Here is a 10,673-nt window from a genome sequence, read left to right as displayed (position 1 = left end):
AAAGTCTGAAACATAATGTTCTTCTTCTTATTCTCCATTGTTGATGCTTCTTTCTCGATTAGTCTATTAAGCTTATATTGGATAATTAAAGTAGAGAAATTCTAATTTTAGGTGGAAAATTTCTGGAGAGAGGTTCCGCCATTAATGAGTCTCTTCTCTCCCGAAGAATTGTACGACACCGATTTTGTGTAAAACGTAGGGCTGTGAATCCTATTTCTGCTACAACTGCTTCTCTTGGAGGTGAGTGCGATTTTTACTTATTTTGTTCTTCTTCCTTCTCATGCAAGCAGCTAAATGTTGAAACGAAGTGATTACGGAGGGTTAAACTAGCTTTGCCTTTGATTAAGAATTAAATTTGTTAAGATAAAGTTTGGATTAAAGCCTCGTCCATTACTTACTAGGTGTTGTGTAAGCCAAACCAATAAATGACACTAATAAATTTCAAGTTCAGCATGAGAACTTTGATTTTTGAGTAAATAGCATGGACTTGATTATTAACAACTATGTAGCAGAAGATCAGATTTTGATGATCGACCTCCATGTTATATTGTTATTTTTTATTGATCCAATCACACCTGATATGGATATCTTACTGTGATGCTACAAGTTTGTAGTTGATGTTTCATCATTATTGACAATAGAAGCTAAAAATGATGCCTTAAAAGCCTTATCTCAGATTATCGATCTAGACTTTGGAACTGACATTACCTCATCTGGATTTGTGAAGGACTTACATGTTGATGATGCTTCAGGAGAGGTGTTTTAGAACAGAATGTAATGAGTTCCATAGAGATTATACATAAAGATTTTGAACCTCACTCGACATTCAATTTTATATCTCAGGTTTCATTTCGGTTTGAGCTCACAACACCAGCATGTCTAGTCAAGGATATGGTACTTGAATCATAAACATCATTCTTTTGTGAAAATATAATGGATTTTAAAATGTGAAATATTATGTTTATGTTGACATGTAATGAAGTGAAATTGAAAACATTTTTAAGAACAAAGTTTGAATATTTTATTACCTAGGTACGTTAATTGTATCTAATATTCTGATTAAAAGTTAACTAACTCGAAATAGATATTTAAAAAATGAGCATAAGTTAATGTAAATAGTTGCTTAATTAGGTGTTATAAATTAGAAGATGATAAATTTTATTTTATGTAATAATGTGTACACTAAATATATTGATTTTGTTTAGGTCCTCGTTGAAGAGTCAAGAAGATTACAAAGTTATGAATAGGACAACTTTTACTGCAGTATAAGATGAGTACAACGGGCCCAAAAATTTTGGTTCGCTTAGAGCCTCCAAACAGATTGAGCCGCCCATGAAAAGGTGTTTCGTGGAACTATTTATCTTTTATATTTATAACTAAATTAAAATACACTTGATGCTTGATTTCCTATTTGGTAATTATGTTTTACATTAGATTATAGTGTTTGGGAGAGTGTTTGAGATTTCATTTTGAAGTTAAAATGGACTTTTGTTAAAAAGAACTTGTTGGCTTATAAAGGTAGGAAAATGAATTTTTAAAAAATTGTTTGGATTAGCTTTTTATTGATAAAAGTCAGTAAATCAATAAGTTAAAAAGTGTTTGGCTCTTGAAAATTGTTTTTTGTTTGTTTTTTATCCTAATAAATTATAAGTCATTTCAAAAAGTCATAAATTGTTACTTCTTGAAAACTTTTTTTCAAAGGTTAAACAAAAAAGAGTTTTAAAAGTCCTTATTAGATATCCAAACACTTTATTAATTTATTGACTTTTCAAGAAGTCAATAAGTTAATAAGGAGTTTTTAGATGAACACCCAAACATCTTGTGGGTGGTCGGAGGCTGCAATGCAGGAGTGTTATCCCAAAAATCGTGTACTGCAGCAGGCTTCGAGGACGAAGCCTAATTTAAGTGGGGGAGAGTTGTAACATCCCAAACTTCAGAAGTATGATTTAGGGGCTTATGTGTAATTTAAGGAGTCTACTCGGCGAGTAGGTATGCCTACTCGTCGAGTCGGAGCGGGTTTTGGCCACGTGTTAAGTGACCAACTCGCCGAGTCGGCGGCTGGACTCGACGAGTTGGTGCTAGGAAGAGAAAACCCTAATTTTAGGGTTTGCACCCTATTTAAAGGACCTTAAGTCCTTACCTCAGCCCCCTTATCACCCCTTGACGTCCAGAAGCAGCCCTAACCGATCCAAACCTCCATTTTGAGTGTGTGAAGGAGGGAAAGTGTGTTTTGAAGCAATATCAAGAAGAAGGCTTGGAGTTTAAGAAGATTTGATCATAGAGGAGCCGGTGGATTCGATCTCTCTGCTCAGTGGCATCAGTCTGAAGGTAACAAGTCGTTACCTTGACCTTGTTACATCTAGATCTATTCATGGATGAGATTTGGGGCCATTTAGCATGTTTAGGATCCATTTCGAGTTTTGGGTCTAGATCGGAGGTTGCAACTTCAGATCTAGACTTGTCTTGGTCCATGAAATCATAAAGTATCAGCCCTTTAGCTTGTTTGTGAGCATTCTTGTCTTGAACCCTCTCCCTAGCTTGTATTGAGCCAAAATCACCTTGCATACACGTAAAGTTTGCACCTTTACGTGAGAAGCATGCCCTAGAAGGTTGGATCTACAATTTGGAACAATTGGTTAGCTCAGAATCGCTGGATTATGGATTAGGGCGAAGAGACTCGGCGAGTCGGGCCGCCCGACTCGGCGAGTCATATTAGGGTTACGAGTCTTGAGTTGCGATTCAACTCGGCGAGTCTGGGAGATGACTCGGCGAGTCTTCTAGGGTTTCCCCGACTCTTGGACACGTTTGAACTCGACGAGTTGCCTGGAAACTCGGTGAGTCAACGAGGGTTTCATGACTCTGTGAGTTTTGAAAGAACTCGGCGAGTCAGTATAGTGCACTCGGCGAGTCAGGTCAACATGGACTGTTGACCTCGACTGTTGACTTTGACTTTGACTTTGACCAAGAGTTGACCGGTTTGACTTCCAAGGGTATTCTGGTAATTGAGCACTTATAGATATGGTTCCATCATAGTGTTAGGTGGTGGAGTTCGTGGCTGTGATCGGAGGATTTGATCTTATCTCTTCAGTTCGGCACTTGCAAGGTGAGTTATCCTCACTATACTCAAGGATCTAAGGCACCAAGGCCGGCCCTTTGATTTGTTATTTGAGATAGTTACTATTGTGATATGTTAGCTCGGCATCCTGGTAGATAGGATGTGGTTATGCTTAGTGACCTATAGTTTAGTCTGACTGCTGTATGCTAGTAGGAGATTTCCTGTTATATGTGCACATGATTGAGCAGTAGTGGAGGGTATCCCATCCCGAGGATGATAGGGCCCTAGTATGTTGTCTTGTAGACTGTTATATGATTATCTGATATAGGTGCACATGTTTGATTGATAGTATGTGGGCAATCCAACCCGATGGTTATGGGCCGAGAGTATTCCATCCCGAGGATGATTGGACTCATAGTAGGTTGGCATTCCAACCCGATGGTTGACGGCCTGGGGTATTCCATCCCGATGGATGATTGGACCCATAGTAGTTGTTGTATGTGTAGGTATGTGGGAATTCCAACCCGATGGTTGTGGGCTGAGAGTATTCCATCCCGAGGATTATTGGACTCATAGTATGTTGGCATTCCAACCCGATGGTTGAGGGGCCTGGGGTATTCCATCCCGACGGATGAGTGGACCCATAGTATCTATGCTATGTGTGTAGTGTGTAGGCATTCCAACCAGATGGTTGTGAGCCGAGAGTATTCCATCCCGATGATGATTGGACTCGTAGTACGTTGGCATTCCAACCCGATGGTTGAGGGGCCTGGGGTATTCCATCCCGACGGATGATTGGACCCATAGTATACTGTTTGTTATTATATGTGTATTGTTGTGTGTATGAGTATTTTGGGGGTAACTCACTAAGCCTTCGATCTTACATTTATCGATTATTGTTTCAGGTACAGCGGCTGACCGCGGGAAGGCGAAGGCATGACCGTACACTTCCTCGATTTATGATTATGATTTCTGGGAACTCTGATATTAAACTATTTTGGAAACCTTTTTGTAATAACTATTGGTATTTTGAATGTTTTAAAAGTTTAAATTTGACATAAATTTTATGGGTGTTACATTTTGGACCATTTTCAGTTAAAAAAATGGTGTTATGGTTTGAGATCTCAAAGACCAAAGTGAAAGCATATAAGAAAGGGTGATGTAACACAATAACATATAAATTAGGGGTAAATGTGGTTTGATTTAAACCAAACTAAACAGACAAGTTTGGTTCATAGGCTTATTTTAGGTGCTACCAGATTTTTTTTTATTTTGTTAATTTCTCTTGGGTTTTTGATTACGTAAATCAATAAAGATAAGTAGATAACAATCAAATACACTTAGGGGCGGACCTAGAAAGTTTTTGAATATGGGAGCAAACTCAAAATACAAAACACAACTTATATATTCAACAACTTTTTATTTTTATCTGGTTTTCTTCAAAGTCACAATTAACAAGCAATATACTATTTTCATGAAAAAAAATCAACAAACTTATAAGTTAACTTAACTTAAGACTTTTAAAACAAATATAAATAAATAAACATTTGATCATATATAATCAACTGATTAAAAACTTATTAATATTCAATAAATTATTTAACAAACATAAATATATTGTATGTATGTGTATCATACGTAGATTAAGTTAGATAAAATCTATTTTTATATAAGAAGTTTTATAATAATACATTAAACATTAGAGTAAATTACACGATTCGTCCCTCATCCAAGTGTCAAATTGTGCATTTAGTCCATATTTTTAAAAATTAACTCGGACCGTCCTTCATATCATTAAAAGTTGCACTTTATGAAGACCACACTGCCTCCACCTAGGTTCGCCCATGTATACATTGTTTTATGAATTTTGCAATATATGATAGCAAAAGCATTATAGAAAGTTCTATCTAACATCAATGGAAAGCTTAAAGATCTTTAAAAAAATAGGGGAAATGACTTAATAGGGTAATGTATTTTTTATTTTGTACACATTTAGTCATTAAAGTTTTTTTTGTCCATATTCGACCATTTAACATTTTTTTTGTCCACATTCAGTCATTATAACCGGCTACTTCAGGTTAAGCTGAAAAATGACTTAATAAGGTAATATAATTTTTAGACTGTAAACACTTAGTTCCTAATCTTTTTGTACACATTTAGTCCTTATGCCTAGTTTCTTCAGGTTTTGCTCACGACATCCTACGCGGGATAATCATTAATGAGGTGTTCTTATACGTGACTTATCCTTCACTTATATCAGTAACCTAATTAATGAATCGGTTAAATAATGTTGGTGCAAATTCTTTGTCTTGGGAAGATGTCTTCATAGCATACAACGAGATTCTTTGTCTTGGAAGTGCAAATTCGAGTTGTGTCACACCCTTGGCCGGTGGCGGAAACGTCAAGCTATGCGACGTTAGAGATGTTGGGATTTCAGGCCAAAGATATACATTGAGAAATACATAGGATGTATTAAACAACTTAGCTATTTATTTATGAAGTAAAATAAGTTACATAATTGTTCAAGGTACAAGTAGGTACTAAGCTATATAATTAGTGTGTTTTGCATAGCCGATTATTTGGTCAAAGTAACACCAGGTACTACGCTTATCCAAATGGTGGCTAAAATAACGAGTTTCAGCGTTTTCTGGCAACTGGCCAACGTGACAACTAGGTATGATCTTAACTATCATAGTGGTTTAGCATAACAACTAGACTTAATATTAGCTAAAAAGTTTGGGCAGAGCTACCGGACATAATATCATCCTAATGTTATGAGCATAATTATCTAACTACAGTTAGTAATAACTACGTAAAGTTGCATTTTAGACATGAATTCCCCCCAAAAAGGTTTGGAAAATGGGGCCATGAACTCTCTCGTGAGTTATGAAAACGTTGCAGTAGGGTAGAAATCACAAGTTCGCACTTTGAGATATGCTCGAGGCGGTGACACGCGAAAGAATATTGAGAGAAAACGAAAGAAATGGATGAGGAAAATGAGCTGCCGAAACCTACTATTTATAGCAAGTTTTGGAGTGCGCGCGCAATTGCGCGTGAACCGTACGATGCTGCCACGTGTTCTCATCTCAGCGTGCCACGTCATCCCATATCTCGATGTAATCGGGTGTTAGTGTGCGCAACGGTAAAAATTCAACTTTTAAATTCCGTAACTCTCAACGACTCTTATATATCAGTGTAGGTCTTGTCATTCTCTACAACTCTCATTTTGTTAGTTTTGTCTAGTTTTGACTTTCGTTTTTCGACGTGTTTTTATTATCGTTATGATTTTATAAAAATCATAACTCCCTCATATGCCATCTGTTTTAGGCGTTCATTGTCTCATACTTTTTACTTTAAGTAGTACCACAATTGCCTAGTTTGTGACTTTTTCCAAAAGTCGATCAATCTCCCTGTAGTTTTCGTCGTTGAAACTTTTTAAGTACACTAGATATTTATTTACCATAAATGTCATATCTCACCCATACCATGTTAGATTCTTACGAAATTTATATTTCTGGAATCACGATAACCTATAGATTCTAAATATGTTAACATGCTCTCAAAGTGACGCGACTTTTTGCGTACTTATTTTTGAGCCTAATGGTTGACGTAATTAGGGACGGAAATTTCGAATATATGAAAATATATCGCGTGATTACAAGGATGTCCCTGTTACATTTTTACGTCATATCGTTAAATATTAACGACAGTCGAGGGCGTATTTCTCTGGGTTGTCACAAGTTGGGAAGAAGCAATCGTAAAGAATCTAATTGTCTGCTATGGAGATAGATGAAATTTTTTGTTAGGGCGTTCTTTTGTCTTGGAAGTACAATTCTTTTAGTGTCTTCCTTAATTCTTTTTGTCTTGAAAGTGCAAATTCGAGTTCGGAAGAAACAATCACAAAGAATCTTGTTGTCTGCTATGAAGATAGATGAAACCGAAGCCGAATACATCTTTTGCTTGGAGAAAATTAGGGCACCAACATAGTTTGACCGATTCATGAATTAGGTTACTTATATAAGTGAATGACGAGCCATATATGAGAGCACCTCATTAATGATTGTCTCACATAGGATGCCGTGAACAAAATCAGAAGAAACTGGACATAAAGACTAAATGTGTACAAAAATATTAAAGACTAAATATGTACAAACTGAAAATTATATTACCCTATTAAGTCATTTTCCCGGCTTACATTGTAGTAGCCGGTTATAATGACTGAATGTTAGACATACAAAAAAAAACAAGCTAAATGGTTAAATGCAAAAAAAAAAAATTAGTGACTAAATATGTATAAAATAAAAAAATACATTATCTTATTAGTTTATTTTCCCAAAAAATTAATCAAACTAGATAAAGAAACGTTGTATTTAATGATGCTTGTTTGGTTTTTTATTTTCCCTTTTAAAACAAAAACAGAATCTTACAATTTTGGTTTTTTTCTTTTTTTCTTGTGTTAGGTTGTTTGTTACACATGAATGCATGGCTAAAGAATTTTTAAGGCTATTTTGGATGATTAAGATGAGAGATTGAGTCTGATCTTTTAGATGGTAAAAAAATTTAAAATTTTATGGCATTGTTGTAAAACTTTTGGGTTTGTGGTACGTTTGTAAAAACTATTATTAGTGTGCCATTTTTGTAAAAACATTTAACTTTGAAGCTTTGTAAATTCGAAAATCTCCTATCCTAATAAATAAGTAGATTTTTGCCACGTGTCAGTCTATTAGCCTCCCCTAATCGATTTTTCCCGCTCATTTTATGAAAGTGAATTACCGGATTGCATTCTGTAAGTTGTTCACTTTTGGTAAGTGATTTTCCCATTATACCTTTCTATGATTAGGAAATCTAAGTCAGTTTTGCACTTTCAAATTTGAATATTGATTATCAGAATCAACCGAGATATCATTTTGAAGAGATATTTTATGATTTTAGTAAACTTAATATGCCAAAAATCTTCTCCTTAATATTCGAGATTTTTCAGTTAATTAGCAAGGAATCGACATAAATTGTGAAGGTAATCTCACTAAATCAATTCCAAAATCACCGAGATTATTAATCTCTATGTGTATACTATTCGATTTTGGAGTGTTGGTTTTAACCAAAATAAGCTCTTCTCTTTTTTCATTGTGCATCGACTTGGAGGTTTTTCCGGTACATTTGGAAGTTGCTAAACCGAGATGTCTACAAGTGGTGAGTGTGTTGTTTCATTTTATTTTTTTGATCATTTTGTTTTAAGAATTGATATGCTCTGAATTATGTTGTTTATGAGTTTTTGATACTGAACCCTAGGTGTTTGATAAAATGTCTATGAGAATTGATATACTTAATAGTAGATAAAATAAGATAACATGACTCTTAGATGAGAATAAGGACCAGCATGAGAAGGTCCATTTGAGATGAGTGAAATCAAGTGTTTAGTTCAGATTTAATCAAGTTCTAACATGCTTTTGGTTTTAGGTGATTATTTTACCGGTGGTGATGAAATTTATTGTGAACAATGTAAAATCTATATTGTCGTTCAAAACTGTTTAATCTAATTTTATTATGATTAACTTTTTGTTCTGTAAGATATTTTGGTACACATTTATTTAATCTTTTTTATTCTTCATGCTTAAGTTGTAATTATTTTTTTTTCTGATTATTTGAATAACACTGACTCCTTTTTTTCACTCACTTTGACCAAAGCTCAAATACACATCGTTTTTAATTAAATACTTTGAAAGTGGAGATGCCAAGGTAATGTTGTTATGGATTATACTCATGACCATATTGATTATTTCAAGACCTTATTAATACACCATGAAGTTGCAGCATTGTATAAAGGAAAATGATTAATTTTTCTCATGGACAATGTTCGTGACAGTCAACGTGTCTTCCAGATAACTTATGTTTCTCACAAATTAAACAAGTTTTTTTTTTATTTATTACATGTGCATAGTAATAACTTCTTGGTAATTTTGATGAACGGTATTGTTAAAGAAGATGAAACCTTCAAAGTGGCTTCTCTTGACCAGAAACTATCAAAATATCTCGAGAGCAAAACCGTCAAGAAAAGGTTTTACATCCCCGAAAAGATTTTGAACATCATTTTGGAGCACAGATTTAAAAAAGTTGCTTCCCCATAGCATTTATTTCAGTTCTATATTATCAGGAATAAAAGTGTATTCATTTTAGAGGCTTATGGGGTGCAGAGAATTTAGATAGATAATTTTTTTATCGGAATTTCTAAAATTAATAGTAGATTTGTACATGAACTGTGCTTTATTGTTTCACTTATTCTAATTTTGTTGTTTATTTATTTTTATTTTTTCAAAATTATGTCACTTATATCATCTTACTTATATGTTTTAAAAATAGTATTAAAAGAAATAAAAGTTGGTTGCTAAAATTGTATTGATTTAATACTTATATGTTTTTAAAACATTTTTAACCCATAATGACAACCGATTATAATTTTTAACAAGAGAATTCTGGAAAAAGGGCATTTTGGTCCTTTTATTAAGGGTAAAGTGCATTGTTATGTACAATGCTATTTTGGATAAAAAAAAATGAAAAATAGGACACTATTTCTATAGTTTCTACAATTCGTACAAAGTTGTCATGCTTTGATCATTTTCATTTTTTACACAAGGCCAAATCGGTAAATTGGAAAAGAAACTTATTTGCCTTTTATAAATTTGTTGTTTATTTATTTTTATTTTTCAGATTTATGTCACTTATAGCATTAAACTTATATGTTTTATCACACATATTAAAAGAAATAAAAGTAGGTCGCTAAGATTGTATCGATATCATACTTATATGTTTTAAAAACATTTCTAACCCATAATGACAACCAACTATAATTTTGAATAGGGGAAATCTATGAAAAGGGCATTTTGGTCCTTTTATTATAAAACCATGTTATTTGTTTAATTTTTACTTCATATAATTACTAAGTTTTAGTAATTTGGGTTCAATTACATACTTGGGTAAATTACACGAATGGTCCCTATGGTTTGGAGTAATCTGCGTGGTTGGTCCCTAGAAAGAATTTTTAACTCGGGTCATCCCTACAATTTGTTTTTGTTTCGGATTTAGTCCCTTTTTGACTTGAAATGACCACATTACCCTTCTTGATATTTTTAATCAGATTTTATTATTAAATTAAATTTTAAAAACATTAATAAAATGAGAACCCGATCCCACCATCTCAATAGTCACTCCACCTGGTCATCGTCGGCACCTGCAACACCGTCACCGCTTTCGGTATCCTCCACTACCACCACCGCCGGTCTCCTCCACCACCACTACCTAACTTATAGCGACCCTCTCTGAAAAAGTTGAAACCAGAAATTTGTGTTTTTCTTTCATTGACATCGAAAGTTTTTGCCCCTGCATCCTGTAATTACTCCAGCAAACACCCACAAGCTCCTATTCAGCTATCGTACATTAGTTCTTGCTAGCAAAACCAACAAAACAAAATTTAGATACCATATAAAGCTAAACAGTGATTCTGATTCCTGATTCATATACAACCCCTTTCCGATTTCTAATTCCCACACACAAAACCCTAATTCGCAACCCTATAAACCATATTATCATCTACCAGATTCCTGATTCAATAGTATTTGCTCCA

This window comes from Lactuca virosa, chromosome 5 (genome assembly GCF_052849685.1).
Source record: "Lactuca virosa cultivar CGN04683 chromosome 5, Lactuca_virosa_CGN04683_v6, whole genome shotgun sequence".
Classification (NCBI taxonomy): Eukaryota; Viridiplantae; Streptophyta; class Magnoliopsida; order Asterales; family Asteraceae; genus Lactuca; species Lactuca virosa.
This window is presented reverse-complemented; position numbering follows the sequence as displayed.